This window comes from Lepidochelys kempii, chromosome 27 (assembly GCF_965140285.1).
Source record: "Lepidochelys kempii isolate rLepKem1 chromosome 27, rLepKem1.hap1, whole genome shotgun sequence".
Taxonomy (NCBI): Eukaryota; Metazoa; Chordata; order Testudines; family Cheloniidae; genus Lepidochelys; species Lepidochelys kempii.
In genome coordinates this window covers 18,505,484-18,521,960 of record NC_136406.1, presented here as the reverse complement: position 1 = coordinate 18,521,960, position 16,477 = coordinate 18,505,484, and the positions used below count along the sequence as shown (strand labels likewise).

Sequence of the window (16,477 nt, the reverse complement as noted above, 5' to 3'; positions counted from 1 at the left end):
AAATGTATCATTTCCAGGGCAACATCCTTGCTATTTACCATCTATTTTGTGTAGTAAATATTACTGTCAGTTTTGTTAAGTGAAATTGTAGATGCCAAATACAGTATTTTGCTGAGGATAAGGTTTGTGTATCCAAAATGCTATCAAGTGCGTTAGAATGATGATGTATTTGAATCTCTTTCTTCTTAGTCAGATCTGTTCCTGAAAGTGGCCTGGCACTGCACCAATTCAGTCATTTGTTGTCATAAGGCCACAGGACAAGACAGGCTAACATCACCCTTCCTAGGGGCTGCCCAGAGTTCCGAGTTCTGATCTATCGGATCTAAGACATCTACCACAGTATCTAAGTGAGACAAGGTAGGTGAGATAATATCTTTTATTGGACCAACTTCTGTTCGTGAAAGAGACACGCTTTTGAATTTACACAGGGCTCTATTAGGGTTGCCAACTTTCTAATTGCACAAAATCAAACACCCTGCCCCACCCTTTCCCAAGGCCCTGCTTCTGCCCTGCCCCTTCTCTGATACCCCAGCCACTGCTCGCTCCATCCCACCTCCCTCCATTGCTCACTCTTCCCCACCCTCACTCACTTTCACAGGGCTGGGGCAGGGGGTTTGAGTGCTGGAGATGGGTGAGGGATCCAGCTGGGTGTGAGGGCTCTAGCGTGAGGCTGGGGATGAGGGGTTTGGGGTATGGGAGAGGGCTCTGGGTTGGGGCAGGGGGTTGGGGTGTGAGGGGGTTGCAGGGTGCGGGCTCTGGGAGAGAGTTTGGGTGCAGGAGGGGACTCCAGGCTGTGGCAGGGGTTGGAGTGTGGGAGGGGACTCTGGGCTGGGTCAGGGGGTTGGGGTACGGCAGGGGGTGCAGGGTCCCAGCAGCACTTACCATGGCTCCCAGGAAGCAACCACCAGGTCCCTGTAGCCCCTAGGAGCATGGGTGGCCAGGGAGGCTCCATGCGCTGCCCTCGCACCCACAGTGCCGCCTCCACAGCTCCCATTGGTCACTGTTCCTGGCCAGTGGGAGCTACTTAGCCGGCACTTGGGGTGCAGGCAGTGCGCGGTGCCTCCCATGCACCTAGGGGCTGCAGGGACCTGGCGGCAGCTTCTGGGAGCCACATAGAGCCAGGGAAGGCATGGCATCTGCCTTAGCCCCTGGTCCCTGCTGCCCACCAACTGGATGTTTACCACCGACCGGAGCCGCCAGGGTCCCTTTTCGACCAGGCGTTCTGGTCGAAAACCAGATGCCTGGCAACCCTAGGCTGTATCTGAGTGCTCATCTTAAGATACTGGAATTTGGCTGGTAAAGCTAAGTATCAAAACGGCTGGAGATTGTGGGGAATGAATCTACAAATGAATGTGTAACTTCTCCTTTATAGTGTTTTTACTGTTTAATAGCTGGTTTTATGTATCCTACTATGTAAACCCACCCTCGTGCCGTAGGCTTCAGAATCCCAGCCTAAACCACAACTTCTAACCACTGTCTACACAGCTATTTTTAGGGCGCTATCATGAGCCCACTACCCCAAGTCTGTTGACCTGGGCTGGGACACTCATTCCCTCTCACTGCAAAATGCTTGTAGACATATCCAGAGGGTCCTAGTGTAGAGCACAGGCTGCTCCTGATGGTATGTAAGTCACATCCTGTAGTTGCAGAAGAAAAATTCCTATGATTTCATCTTTATTTAGCCTTATACTTTTTAGAACTTCAGATAATTTCTCCTGTAGTAACTAGGAAGCTATAAATCGCCCCTTTATGTGTGAGAAAAATCAATTGTTATTTGACATTTTACCTTAATATTACCAACTTCCTTCAACTGCAATAAAGAATCCATCTGCTTTTTATTTTACAGGCAATTAGTAAGTCACCTTTTTTTAATTTCTTCACATTTACTATCAAACTAACTCTAGAATTAAAAGAGAAAAGCTGTTTTATGGCACTGAACTTATTGAATAGGATGGATTTATCTGTAACCCTCTAGGTACCAACATTTATTAATTGCTTTTATTGATCCAGGTGAGCTTTTTAACCCTTAACAAAAATACAGACATCACTGGCCCAACATTAGGAAAATCTAACAACACAGGATTTTCCTTGCACAATTCTGAACAGAGCACATTTTAGGAGACTAGCAGCACTAGATAGACTCGGCATGATGCTACACAAGCTTCCCAAATATGGCTCTGCCAATGCTGCTCAATCCCCACTTCCAGCCCTGCTACAGCATCCAGAAGGACACAAAGCACTTTACCAACTGATTTACAAACTTTGGTCCCAGTGCTGAACTGGGGGCTCCATGCAGACACCAGGGTATCCCTGCACAAAACAATTAGGAGCAAGGCCCGTATCTGTAGGAATTACGTGTCTGACTGCTGAAATGCAGCCACCTCTGGTAGAAGCTGTTAAATAATGCATACTGAATAGTAACACCTCACAATAATTTAGAACGGAAACTGAAGAAGAATCCTGTATCTGGTTGAACTTGCAGGGGAAAGTTTAGGTAGCTGAACCAAGATTCCATTGTGCTAGGTACTGCTAGCCAGTCCTTGGGATCCTACATACAGCTCTGCTGATACCCCTCAATCCCAACCTACAGCCTCTCCTGCTATTCCCTGTGTTTGTGTTGTGAATAAACCTCCATGATGGTATGCTGATAACATCAAACTCTCTTTGTTTGTGACCAGCTTGCCTTCTCTGAAATCCGTTATCCCTCCCCATCTAGACCATCCAGAGACGCCCTGACAAAATTACCTTCCTTGCTCGCTGATCTGACCATGTCACTGTACTGTTTGGTTCACACCTTACCATCTTTATCAAGTTTCTGTACTAGTTATTAGAGCTGCTTGGGTAATGGCTTTTGTTTCCATAGAAAATTTCAGTAAAAATGTTTTCAACAAAATTTTCCACCAGAATTTTCAGGTTTTCATCAAAAAGCAAATTTTTTTCAGCAACTGAAAAATTTCAGTTAAAAATTTGTCAGCTTCTGTTTGTTTTCCAATAAAAAGTTGAAAAATTTTAATTTGCCACTTAGCAAGATGCCACCATAACTCAAATTCTGGCCTGGCTCTAACGACAAACTTCATTTTGAGTTAAAAAGCACAGCGGCACTTAACCCCACAAAGGGAATGCTTGGCAGGGGGAATATCAACAAGACTGTTGGCATTTCCTGCATACTCTACCTCTAGAATATGCTCTGTTAAATACTGAATCCATAATCTTGGTATAGCAAGGCTCCTACAGCACGTACAACAGCAAAGAGCCTTTCAAATCCACTCATCCTCCGGCCACTTTCTGCTGTGTTCTAATGAGGCCCTTGATAATAGTTATAATTTTCAGTGGGGTTGAGGGCCAAGGTGAAGCAGATTTATATGAGAGGTGGCTGTATAAATAATCTTCATGGGTTAGTATTATACATTTAATTCCATCTGCCTATTTTGCCAGGAATACACGAATATTTCAGATCTTCATTTCAAAAATGATTTATCGCCAGTTGCAGCTTTAATGTAAGTGACCCGTATGTCTCATTAATCAGATTTAGTTTTATGGTGTAAAGATTCCTTCTTCATTTCACCTGATCTTATCTCCTTGGGCCCGAGGATTTTTTTTTCTTGGATTAAGATCCATTTCACACCTAAGACTTTAAAATTCTAGTTTCCGTGGTTCTTTCAATCCACCTTGCTCAATCTTCTGTCCTTATGGAAAAGAGGGCCCATAACAATATCTCCCCTACTTTCATCCAACTCTTACCCCCTTTAAAAAAAAAAAGAACAATTTCTAAATGGGAAGTTTCCTCCAGAATTCACTTGTTTAGAAGGCTGACCTGAACCTAGCCTCACTGAGGGCACAATAAAAGCTAATAATACTAGAGACAGCATGGCCTTATAACTCCTGAAAAAACACTCCAAGCATGATACCAGTGCATAATAACATCTGCTCTTACAGTAATGGAATAATGTTCACAGCCAACAGATTCATAGAATCATAGGACTGGAAGGGACCTCTAGAGGTCTTCTAGTCCAGAGCCCTGCACTCAAGGCAGGACTAAATATTATCTAGGAGAGCTGTGCCTGCTCTTTGGCTTGAGGGGCACTGACAGGCCAAAGTCATTCTTCTGCTCTGGCAGCCCTAGTCTTTAACTCACCTCCGAGCCCCGACTTGCTGCATGGCTGCTATTATTACTAACAAGCACCTTGCAATTTGATCCAAGAGGCTGGGAATGGAATTCCCCAGGTGCCCCATTGAATCCATTCAGTGGACCCTTGTCTGTGAAATGTGTGAGAAAGAGTATGAATGTGAGTGTCAGATAGAGAGAGATGGGTCAGGAGGTCTCAGCCAAATTACTATATGCTACATCACAAAAACTGTATGTTGTGAGCTCAAATATCCCTGAATTGGCCCCATCTGCTGTGAATGTGAACATCAGCTGTTTATAAATTACAACAAAGACCTTCAATTTTAAACACAGAGCTAACAGAGATTTTACTCCTTTTTATTTGAATAAAATCCTGTAGCAGCAGCAGCATTAAAGCCCTTATGCTACAAGTGCTAGTTTGGTTTTGTTGGGAGACATTTTACAACTTTACCGATAATATTGTTTCTCTGATTTTTAGTAGAATGGAGCCCACCAGTGTGGACCGCGCTGATATTGAACTCCTACATGCTGCCAGTAGAGGGAGTAACTTCTCTATTAACAAACCACAATTCCTTTACAGCAACACTGGAGAAGTAGGTGTAAAAGGACCGAACTATATCCTTATTGCTCTGGCTCTGTGGCTCTTAGATTAAATGAGCTTTGTGTTCTCAGCAGAGTTTCTTAGAGCAATGACACACACAGAATATGGGCTGGCCTCAGAGCTTGGAGTTCAGTGGTGTACTGCTAACCCCAACACTATTGCCAACCCCAACAATACAAAAATCATGAGATTTTTTAAAATAATTCATTTTTATTTCTTTTAATTTGCCTTCTGGTTGTTGAGCTTTTAGGGGGTCGCTTTTTCCAGCTTTTCTCTGCAACCATGAAGGCTCGACACTTTTTTAATGAAAGCCAAGATTATCATTTAGTATGGCTCCAGGAGGTTGGGCTTTAAGAAAAACACCAAATATTGTGAGACTCATGATAAAATGAGATGGCAACAATGCTCCAGTGGCTGTCCACAGCCCTTGTGCCTCTTATCTCTACTTCAAATGTAAGATCCTGGGGGCACATTTGTGACTCTGGAGAAATAATATATACTAATTATTTTGAGTGAAATTCACCATTATACAGATGGGCAGCACAAAGTCTAAGGGACTTCAGTGGTGTATATGCCTTCTTTTAGCCCTCAGCAAAGGCTGAATTTTAGCTCCTCTGGAAATCCCTACTGGATGTATGTTTATTTGCATTTAGTTCAACCAGTTCCTGCAGACAGGATTATGTTGGATAATGGCAGCAGATGAGCTCTTAAATACAGATCTTGATTAAATACAAATATCTCTAGCACTAAAAAAAGAGGGGATGAAACAGGACAAGGAGATCATCAATTGGCAGATTTTTCTCTAAACTGATTTTTTCCTGTTTTTCCCCAAGATGCTTCATTCTCTTTGCATGCACATACACACAAAATGCACATGTAATGCATGGCCACCCCCCTTCCCAAAATATGTGTGTATTGTATGTGTGTAAATAGATGTAGATTTGTTAATCTACAAAAAGTGGCTTGAAGAGGTTGAACATTCTGTTCCCAGCTGCTCCTTGGGGATGCTGTGGTTCCTGTTTCTTTAGTGTGGTCTGATGCAAACAGCAGATGAGCGTTAAAATCTGCCAAAAGCTGAGCTAATTTTGTATTTTTTAATAAATTTGCCCACCATAAATGCTTAACTCCTCATCTGCTGATCCTAAAAATCTGCCTGTTGCTACACAGACTCAGGAGCCTCCTGACCAGGACCCATATTCAGTGATGTTCAGCTCTTACTCTCAGTCTTAATTGGCACAAGCAATGTCAATGTAGATTGCAATATGCTGCAATAAAATGTGTTTGTCAAATGGTCTCCTGCTTCTAAGAATAAAGGTGAAACCAAGACTTCGCTTGCTATTATGGCCTTCCAGGGGAAGGGGATTCCTAATCTTTACAAGGTAGTAGGCCTTAAATCCAAAAGGAAATTGAAATAATAGAGACAAAGTTAAAATGTGAGAAATGGTATCTAGACTTGTAAGCAGAGATCTTTGTTCCCTTAGCTCCCAGCCACTGATGCTGTTGAACACACTTGCTTCCTGCAGTCACTGGATCTGAAGCCAGGGGTAACGTACTTTCTCTCTTATGTTCCTATTAGTTTCTTAACGACAGAAGAAAATGGCAAGCTTTAAAGACAAATAAAGCACAGGCACAACTCCAGGTGGTTATAAGCAGAGCCAAGGAAAGGGCACAGAGGGCATGCAGATCCAGCTAGAATATTGCATGAGTCTAAGAATAATTACACTGCAGTAAACACAATTTAACCAAATGACCCATATCCAGCCTTACAGGTAATGGATCAGATCTTCTTCTAGTGTAAATTAGTGCAGCTCCACTGACTTTAAGGGAGTTTTGTCAATTTGTAAGTGTAGGGAATTTGGCTTAATGACTTTTATTATGGAAAAAAGAATGCATGGATGCCAGCTTCTCTGCTATAGACTCCCTTTTCACAGCCCAAATAGCATTATTCACTTATCCATCTGCCAGAGCCATGAGTTTTTATGTCATCACCACATTTCATCCCTTATTAAATGGTTTTTGTTATGAGGAGCTGGGGTAATTCTTGCCGCAACACATTAATATTTGTAACCCAGAATAATAGAAATTTAGGGCTAAAAGGGACTTCAAGATGTCAAGTCCAGCCCTTTGCACCATGACGGGGCCAAATAAACCTAGACTATCCTGACAGGTTCATCCAACCTGTTCTTAAAAATCTCCAGGGATGGGGATTCTACCACCTTCCTTGGAAGCCTGTTCCAGAGCTTAACTATCATTAGAGTTAGAAAGATTTTCCTAATATCTCACCTAAATCTCCCTTCTTGCAGATTATGCCCATTACTTCTTGTCCTACCTTCATTAGACATGGAGAACAATTGATCACTGTCCTCTTTATAACAGCCCTGAATATATTTGAAGTGTGTTAGCAGCCCCACCCCCCAGTCTTCTTTTCTCAAGACTAAACGTGCCCAGTTTTTTAACCTTTCCTCATAGGTCAGGTTTTCTAACCCTTGTATCATTCTGTTGCTCTCCTCTGGACTCTCTCCAATTTGTCCACATCTTTCCAAAAAGGTGGGGCCAAAATTGGACATAGTACTCCAGCAGAGGCTCACCAGTGCCGAGTAGAGTGGGAAAATTACCTCCTGTGCCTTACATATGACACTCCTGTTGATACACACACACACCCCGATATGATATTAGTATCTTTTTTGCAGCTGCATCACATTCTTGACTCATATTCAGTTTGTGATCCATTATAACCCCCAGATCCTTTTTAGCAGTACTGCCACCTGGCCAGATATCCCCCATTTTGTGAATGTGCATTTGATTTTATAATAATTTCATCTAGAGCACAGGTCCCTAGTTTACTTATGAGAATGTCATGTGGGACTGTTTCAGAAGCCTGACTAAAATCAACATATATCACATCTGCTGCTTCCTCCCATCCACTAGGCCAGTAACCCTGTCAAAGAAGGAAATTAAGTTGTTTGGCCTGATTTGTTCTTGACAAACCCATGTTGGCTATTCCTTATAACTCTATCATTCTCCAGGTGCTTACAAATTGATTATTTAATAATTTGTTCCAGTATCTTTCCATGTATTGAAGTTAGGCTGACTCTTTGTTCCTCTTTTTAATGACAGATACTCTCTTGTTCTTCTCCAGACGTAACAGAAAATGACCAAATGGAGGTGACTTTGGTAATTTACTCCATATAATAATTAATAAAATTTAATTTGTGTAATAATGAAGCACTCATTCTTACAGATGGGACCGTCACCTAACTCATGTCTAGTGTGATTCCATTGAGTCCAGTAAAATTATAGCAAGGATTAATTTTACCAGTAGTGTCTATCCCACCATTACCCAAAACTCCCAATCCTTTGGGCTGAAAATCTAATAGTAATAAAAACAGCAATATGATGCCCATGTCTCTCTCAGAGAGTTAAAATCTTGCAGCACTTTCACTGTACAATGTGATTGTGATGCTTCCAACTAATGTTTCTTTTTCCCCCCATACAGAATTATCTTCCTTTTAATATTTTCCCCAAGTTATAACAAATTATATTTATGGTCCCCCTCTTTTCCACTGCTGATCCTATCTGTCCTTAAGATAAATTGTCATATCAGTTGCTCTGAACACAGTTTGGTGTTTCCTGTACCCGAAACTGTTTTCCCACTACTATAAAGCCATCAAATCTAATTAATACCGGAAATATTGACTTAGTTCTAAGAGAAACATTATCATTAAATTAGAATTCTTGAGATAGTGATGTCAGCTCCCAGCTGCAGAGCGAGTCAGACATTAAACCTCAGTAAAGTCTCAAATGAAGCTACTGAATAAAGACCATGGAGAAGGAAAAAGCTCCATGGCTCTGCAGAGGGGTTTAACTGCACAGCTCCCACTGACTTTAATACGGAGCCTGTGGACTTTAATGACTCCCACTGACTTTAATGGGAGTTGTGTGGCTAAAACCACACACAATGCTTTGAAAATTTAGTGGGGAACTAAAGAAATTTAAAGAGCCTGAAAATCCAAGCAGGAGAAGAGGGATAAAAGTAGAAGATAGAAGAATAAATTGGATGGATGGCAGAGAAGTGGGGGATGAAGGGAGAATGTGAGAGAAGCAGTGAGCAAGAGACGCTATTTAAATGTTCTACTTTGTATTGTTAGACTGAGAACACTAGCAGAGAATAAGGGGGATCATTACCTCTTCCTCCTCTTCAAAGTTGTCAAGAATGAGTATGATCTCCCAGCTCCACCGTTCAGTTGTAGTTTAGAAAATGAAATGAAGATTGGGAAAAGTGAGATTCTATAACAAGTGTCTCAGAATATGACATTTTGTGCTTCCCTCAGTGCTGTGACATTTCAAAGGGGCTCCATCTCTGTCTGTGCTAATAGTGCTGCATCTTCTGGTTAACCAAGGGAAAGAAAGTGTTTTCAAGAACTAACGTTTTAATTGCAGAAATTGAGGAATTCAAAGGGATCTGCTACCTGTTCACTTTAAAAAAGCACCCTTCTTCTCTATTTCACTCCTAAAACAGGACTTTCTCACTCTGTTTAACAAAGACCCGTGTAGAGCTGGTCAAATAGCAAATGAACCGATTTATGCTTGTTTTCATAAATAAAAGTGCTGAGTTTTGCTAACTTTGATTTCAGGAGACTTTTTTATTATTTACAGATTCAGACATCCAGGGAAAATGGGGGGAATGTCTGAGAAGCCTCAAAGTTTCACAAAATGGAGCATATTTCTTTTTAGGCAGGAGCATGATTCATTATTAGTTATTCTGCAATTTAAATATTTCACCATCAAATCAGGCAGCAGAATATACCCTGTGACTTAGGTGAGCAATAACTTCACATAAATAGTGAAACAGCAAAGCAAACAACCCCTAATCTGAAAACTATTTGTTCAAACTGTACAGAAACTGCTAATGAATTACAAATACATTAGGAGAAAAGCAGGCTTGGTTTGTAAATGATTCACTACCCGGAAAGGGGCTAAATGTGTAACAAATATGACTCATTAATAAATACTATGCCCAACTCTAGATGAGGACAAAGAGGAAAGGGGACTTAAGATACATATTCCATTTTAAAAAAAAGCAATTTAGGCCAGCTGACCAATAAGGCAAACCCTCTTAGTGTATATAATAAAGGTGTAACACTCTATGGCATTGGGAGGAGAGGAAATTTACTGCCCAGCTTCAGTCATCTGAACTAGATGAGGGTTCCAAAGCCCAGTGCCACTGTAATGTGACAGGCATCTGAACCCATCAACACCAGCGGTTATTGTTACAGTATCCAGTTCCCAGTAAGTCCATAGCAATGAGAATTTGCTGAACAATGCCACTTCCAGCAATGCCAGATGCTGCATTAACATTCTGAGTCTTTATTTTTAACTAACAAATCATTTCTGTGAAATAAGACAGTGTATCAAAAATGATGAGTGGGGCAGCACAAAATTCCCACTGACCATCAAACCAGTTCTTTCAAATAATCTGTTACAAAGCAGATGTTTTCTTTAAAACACTCAATATACAGCTTTGCAGAATACAATATTAACAGTAGGAATTGACCAGATGAGAATGAGGTGTACATCTGGGTGCAGCTGGATGGTATTCCAGTGTTAATGATCATTAAATTATCCAGATCTTTTTTAAAAATGCAGCCACAATATTTACCAATATGAGGCAGTGAATTCCACAGATTCCTTTGATCAATTATATATTTTCTGCCCCTTCAGTGTCTTCTTGCTCCTGATAGTGCAGTGTGCTAAGGAAGCACTAGCTATGTGGATATTCCCAGCTCCAGAGATCCCTGCTGCTCACCATGAGATGAGAAAGGGATCAAGAGTGCTGCAGTATGCGACAAAGCAGGGGCAAATCTCTAGCCTGAACAGTTAGTGATAAGGCAGAAGTTTAGCTTAATCTATTTCTGAGCTCTGTGGCTGGAGTGTAAGAATTATTTCATATGGTATCTCTTGAATAAGGACAAATCCTCATCTGCTCCCAGTAACAAATATCCTTATCCTTTTAAGCCAAAAATGGAACAAACTAAATGATTCTAAACACAAGAATAAATAAATCCGGATGAATTTTATATATGAAAATACAGTCAACAACAGATAATAGGGAATAGAAGGATTTGCTTTAAGCTGTAATGTGTTCATTTGACAAAACTCTCTGAGACTAAAAGCATTAAATGACCCTTTAAACCATAGACAGTCATTGCGCCACATCAGACTTTTAAAGTCCTGTACCCTGGGACCTTCTCAGCAGCTTAATGTCACTGAAGTTACACATCACGCATTCATCTCTGCTGGAAACATACCTATGAACTGATTAGAAAATTCTGTTCTTGGGAGTTTGGGGAGGCACGGGGTGGTGATGAGATGCATCTTGATGATATGATACCAATATTACAAAATAGCTGTCATTGTCTTTGTACATTTATCTTACTACCTACATTCACATTCTCTTCCCTTCAAAACCTAATATTCCCCATTAATTTGCTGCAAATACCAGCCTTTGAAATTGGACTAATTTGTCACATGGGATTACAGCGAAAGGCGAGTTAATGTTTCCTGACATTTTGCCCAATATCTAATGTCTTTTTGCATTGCTCTTTAACCACACAGCTATTTAACTTTCATTGCTAAGAGATCATTTTCCCCTTCTATGTACATTGCCTCTATTAGTCCCAGCTTTACACTTTTCTCTCTTCTTATATTCCTTAAGGATGCTGAGATAACTATTAAAATGATAGATAGATCCAAAGAGCCCATCTTTGGCCTTGGTATTTCCTCTTTAAAGCTCCCTTACCCCACCTCATCTCTTCTCTGTGGCCTGGCCCCCTCTTCCGTGCAGGCTGTGCTCTCTGTTTCTCTCCCTCAGACAGTTCCTTTTATCCACTGTTCTGCAGGGGAGCTTCCCTACTATGGCCCCACTTGGTTTCCTTTAGGCCCCAATTCAGTAAAGCACTTAAGTACCTGAGTCTCATTCACTTCAATGGGATTTAACTTCATGCTTAAGAGATTTGCTGAATCTGTGACTTACTTCCCCCCTCTTCTCTAGCACTGCTCACGCTGCCTGTGTGTTCAGTCCCTTTCCCTGATCTTTTGTCTGGCTTATCTATTTCTACTGTAAACCCTTCAGGGCAGAGAACTGTCTCTCATTCTCTGTTTGTGCAGGGCCTGTACAATGTGGCACCATTGTTGGTTGACTCCTATGCACTACTATAATAAACTTGACAAATTTAAAAAAAAAAAAAGCCAGGTTATGCAGCATGTCAGCCATTCGAGCTTGACTTGACTTGACTTGGCTTGACTTGACTTGGCTTGACTGATCACATACCATACAATGGCAATGCAAGGTTGTGACAATCCACCCTTCCTCTGGGGATATCATGGTGAACTGAAGACCCTGAACTATTCATTTATAAATTAGTCTTAGATTTTTATAACTGCTTAGGGTGGTTTTGTTCCTTAACACTGAAATAAATGCTTTTTGGTCTATTGGAGAAAGGTGTGTGATTGGTGATTAGCGCATGCTACCAGGCGTCAGGATTCCTGGGATTTTTCCCCCATCTATGACTCACTGCATGACCTTGAATGAGCTACTTAGTCGCTCTGTGTCTCAGTTTCCCCACCTGTCAAATACTGATTTACTGAGTTTGGAGTTTTAATTCATTCCGTGTTTGTACAGCGCTGTGAGCTCCTCAGATACAAAAGATTCCACAGAAGAGCAAACGAGTATTATTCCTCATTAGAATCCTCAACTCTCCACTGCAGAATAGAGGGGAACTGGAGCAAGGGGTTTTATTTGGAGAAAGGGATTATGGAAACCCTGCCTCGGACTTTTCTATGTCTGTCACTAAGGTAAAGTTTTAGCTAGAGAATTTCCTATTGCCCGAGGGAATCCCCATCTGCTTTGGCATTAACATCAAACCTCTAGAACATCCCCTAATTTATACGCTTTTCAGTAGGTTAAACTCTAAACTCTCAAATAGCCGTATCACTCTGGACTTTCCCATTATCTGTGAGACAGCCTCTGGGCCAAGAAACAAGCTGTGCTCACCTTAGGGAAGGTGAGTTGCCTTGGGGAGAGAGGAGCACTGGCGGGGGAGTGTATGAGGGTATGTATGAGTGTATGCTCATAGAAGGAGCTGAGAGTCTCTGAGAAGCTGTGAGGTCTCGAGGGCATCATTAAAAAGCCCTGCCTTCGACAGGGAAGGGGCTGCAGAGGCGAGCATATTGTACTGCAACTCAGACTCACCACTGGCTTCCACTCCTCTGCTGGGACAACACAGGCATTGTTCCAGGCAGCTGTACCTATTGGAAACCATTCCACGCAGTTCCGTTTCCTACCACAGGATGTCCCTGCTGGAGCTCACTTCAAGTTTAGCCCTTTTTGCACCGTATGCTAAAGTCATTCTTGCTAAAAAAGATTTGCTGCAAACATGGAAATTCACTTTTTACAGAATTCCTATTGACTTGAATGGCACCGGCCAATGGAGCCCAGAGGCCCAGCTGTCTTGACACCAGATGTGGATTAAAAAATGCCCCAGATTCAATTTCAATATTTTCAATCACTATTTAACTCTTTTTGTGCCTTGCTGTAAAGTCCTAATCATGTTTGAACCAGGTGAGTACTTGATATTCTGCCACATTAAATTAACCCTGTCAGCAGCGCTGTGCAGAACCACTATAAAGCCCCATTTGATGGAGCTGTGAAAAATGTGTTGACTTTGTGTCAGATTTTCTCCCTTTTTCCACAATACAGAAAAGCCATTCTTCTCAGGTGCAAACTCCCTATGTATCAGCTGAGTGTCCACTTTCATTTTCCCAAGGCTTTGCTTGCTCCAAAATACCATGCACTAGCTGCTGTAGGAAGTGCTCTCAAAGACATGGGGAAGAGCGCTGTGTAGCTCGAATGCTTGTCTCTCTCACCAACAGAAGTTGGTCCAATAAAAGATATTCCCTCATGCACCTTGTCTCTTCCAGAGACTTGAAAGTCTGCTTTCCAAAGTTGAATGAATAGTATAGAAACAGGAACTCAGTCATAATCCTGCTGAAATGATGGCATTTCAAAAGCCCCACAGTGCTCCCTTCAGACAACCAGCCTTGGGCCTGCTCAATGAAACAGCTCAGAGAATCGTGACCAGTTTCAGGGACTGCTCCACATTTCAGGCTTCTGGGTAAAGGTCCTGAGATGCAGCGCCATTCTGGTCAAATAAACAGAGTACAGTTTTTTAAAAAATTCAAAATACAAAGGAAACAATCTGAAAATTATGTGGAAAGGACAATTCTTCATGAGGTGAGGAGACACTAAAAGGCCTGTATGATATTCATGCTCCTTTTTTATATAAAAACAAGATGACTTTCCAATCTATTGCCTCAGAAAAATCCACCAGCCCTTTTCACAGCAGCTCAGTCCTGCAAAATTGAGCAGGGCCTGCTCTTCCCTAGATGCATTAACTCCCAGGCCTGGGGAGTTGTCTCACCCCCAATTCTATGAGATCCTTCCCGCATTTGAAAATAACCCCTAAAGGCTCCAAAGAGCCTTGGCCTCTTTGCTCCCAGCCTCCTCAGGGGCATGTCACCTTCAGAGAAAAACAGAACAAGAATTTACAAGGCTTTGAAAAATAACCCTGGGTGGAAACAGGAGGTCTGGGCTGCTGTTCAGTGGAAACACATCTCCCACGCTCCGTCCTTGGAATGGCTGGATGCAGAAAGCTTGGCTAATCTGTAGGGCAGCCTGTGCCATTGAGGTGGGTGAGCAGGTCACTCCTCTAGTGGATACAGGTGTTCATCTGAAATTCCCAGCAAATGTTCAACAGCTTCCTGCCAAAGAATCCAGTTTTGGATCGGAAATGGTATCAGACTGTTGCTGGATATGGTGCTGGCCACAGGTTCCTGGCTGGGGCTCATTAACAATACTGTTAAACATTTATCTACCAGAAGCTCTCTCAATCCTCACAACACTCAGAACTGAGCAGATTCCTCAAGTGTTTTTAAGGTTCCCTCACTACATAAATCTCACAGTGTTTCTGTCCCATTTCCCAGTAGCCATTTTTTTCCAAAAAACAGTATAGTTTGTCCAGAAGCCGCGAGCTGGGAAACTGCAGGGTGACTAGGGGATTTAGAAACACCATTAATTTAATCTCTAAATCCCTAGTCAGCTTTGAAAGTTTCTGTCAACATTTCTCTTTACCACATGACAATCTAATGCAGAGCGCCTCATGGCTACTTGCTTCTGTTGGCTCTGTCAGCGTCACCTTCTTTTGGGTTTCTCCACTAGGGGAAATGCTGTAGCAGTGATTCTGGATTTATGCGGTAGGACAATTTCTCCTACCAGAAGGGTGTTTTCTGTGTGGACCTGGCACAGTGGCATGGCTGCACTGATAGTGAATTTGCAGACTGTTTTAGTTTGACAATCAATCCAGTTTCATTTGTTTTGTGTAATTCGCCGCTCCACCTGAGAGGAATAGAATTCAGCATTCATGAGAGATGGGGAGGGACCTACACAGTCAAGCAATGCAAATGATGGTGCCATGCAGAAAGACAGGAGAACAAAGCAAGGGTCCTTGAGCATGGTTCCAAGGCCGTAAGGAAGGGGAAGGGGGATTCTGATGCGAGACCAAGAGATGGTGCAGTCAGTAACTGAGAGTCATTACCACAGTTTGAACTTTCATTCTGAATTTCTTGCTTCAATGGGTTTTACCCCAAAAAACCTCACATTTATATCCCTGTAGTAGTTAGCAGTATTATCCCTTAGGACAGAGTGAACTTCGGGAGCACCAAAAATGACTCACTACTATGAGGAAGGTGCTAGGCATGGGAGATATGCAGAGATTACTGTCAGCTCCCTGCAGCTGCTCCCTTTGCTGGCTGAGCTGCCTCACCCTGCTGGGCTGTAGCTTCCTGTCTCCATAAGAGGGACTGGGCAGCAGTGACAACTTGGCACCAGTCAATCTTCAGTCCCTGCACTGCAACTTGAAGAGAGTTCCGCGAAGCACAAACATGGTTAAGAGGCTAGAGGGATTTATTTAAGAGGAGAGATTAAAAGAACAGGGGGCATGGTAATTGCCTACAAACTTTTTAAACATCCTAGGTGGTGGGGAGTTAACTAGGATTATGCAAAGGGATGTGACTAGGAGTGATGGTATGAAGGTGTTAAATGGAAAACTGAGTGTATATATTTGAAAACATCCTGACAGTGTAGAATTGCCCCCCACACACACACACACACACAATGGACAGGTAGGACATCTCTTTGCTAGGGACACTTTAAATGGAACTGGGCAAGGCCCTAGAAAACATTCCACATGGAGCAATCTGGGGACTAAACGATTTATTAAGATTTTTTCCATCTTTAATTTCTGCAACATTCTTCTTGTGGAGCAGTCACTTCCGGGACAGCAATGCAGAAAAGAGCAGCTATTGTTTCACCTCAGCTTCCACCCCACAAGCGCTAAAGGTGAGGAGTGGTGCCAGTAGCAAGGGCCCGTCCCCAAATTCCATAGCCTTGGTGGACATCCCCCATCAGGACACCTAGCCCAGTTACTCCAGCTGCAGACCAAGTTGGTGCCTTTTTTTAAATTAAAGGAGCCTATTAAGTTACAACTTACAACTTAATAGGTCAGAAAATTTAACAGAATAATTTCGTGCACCTCTAGTTTTGTTCATGCCACGCTGGTATATTTTTCTCAGACTCTAGATGAGATAAATCTTTAGCTAGTGCTTTTCCATCCTGATTGCAGGACACAGGAAGT

General features: G+C 42.2%; 1 long non-coding RNA gene across 1 annotated transcript; it reads left to right on the top strand.

The window, feature by feature from the left end:
* Positions 1-216: 216 nt before the first annotated feature.
* On the top strand, positions 217-9,385 carry LOC140903987 (uncharacterized). Its single transcript, XR_012156402.2, has 5 exons — positions 217-357; positions 3,436-3,497; positions 4,605-4,719; positions 6,209-6,271; positions 7,845-9,385. It is a non-coding gene; the product is annotated as an uncharacterized LOC140903987 (long non-coding RNA).
* Positions 9,386-16,477: the final 7,092 nt, after the last annotated feature.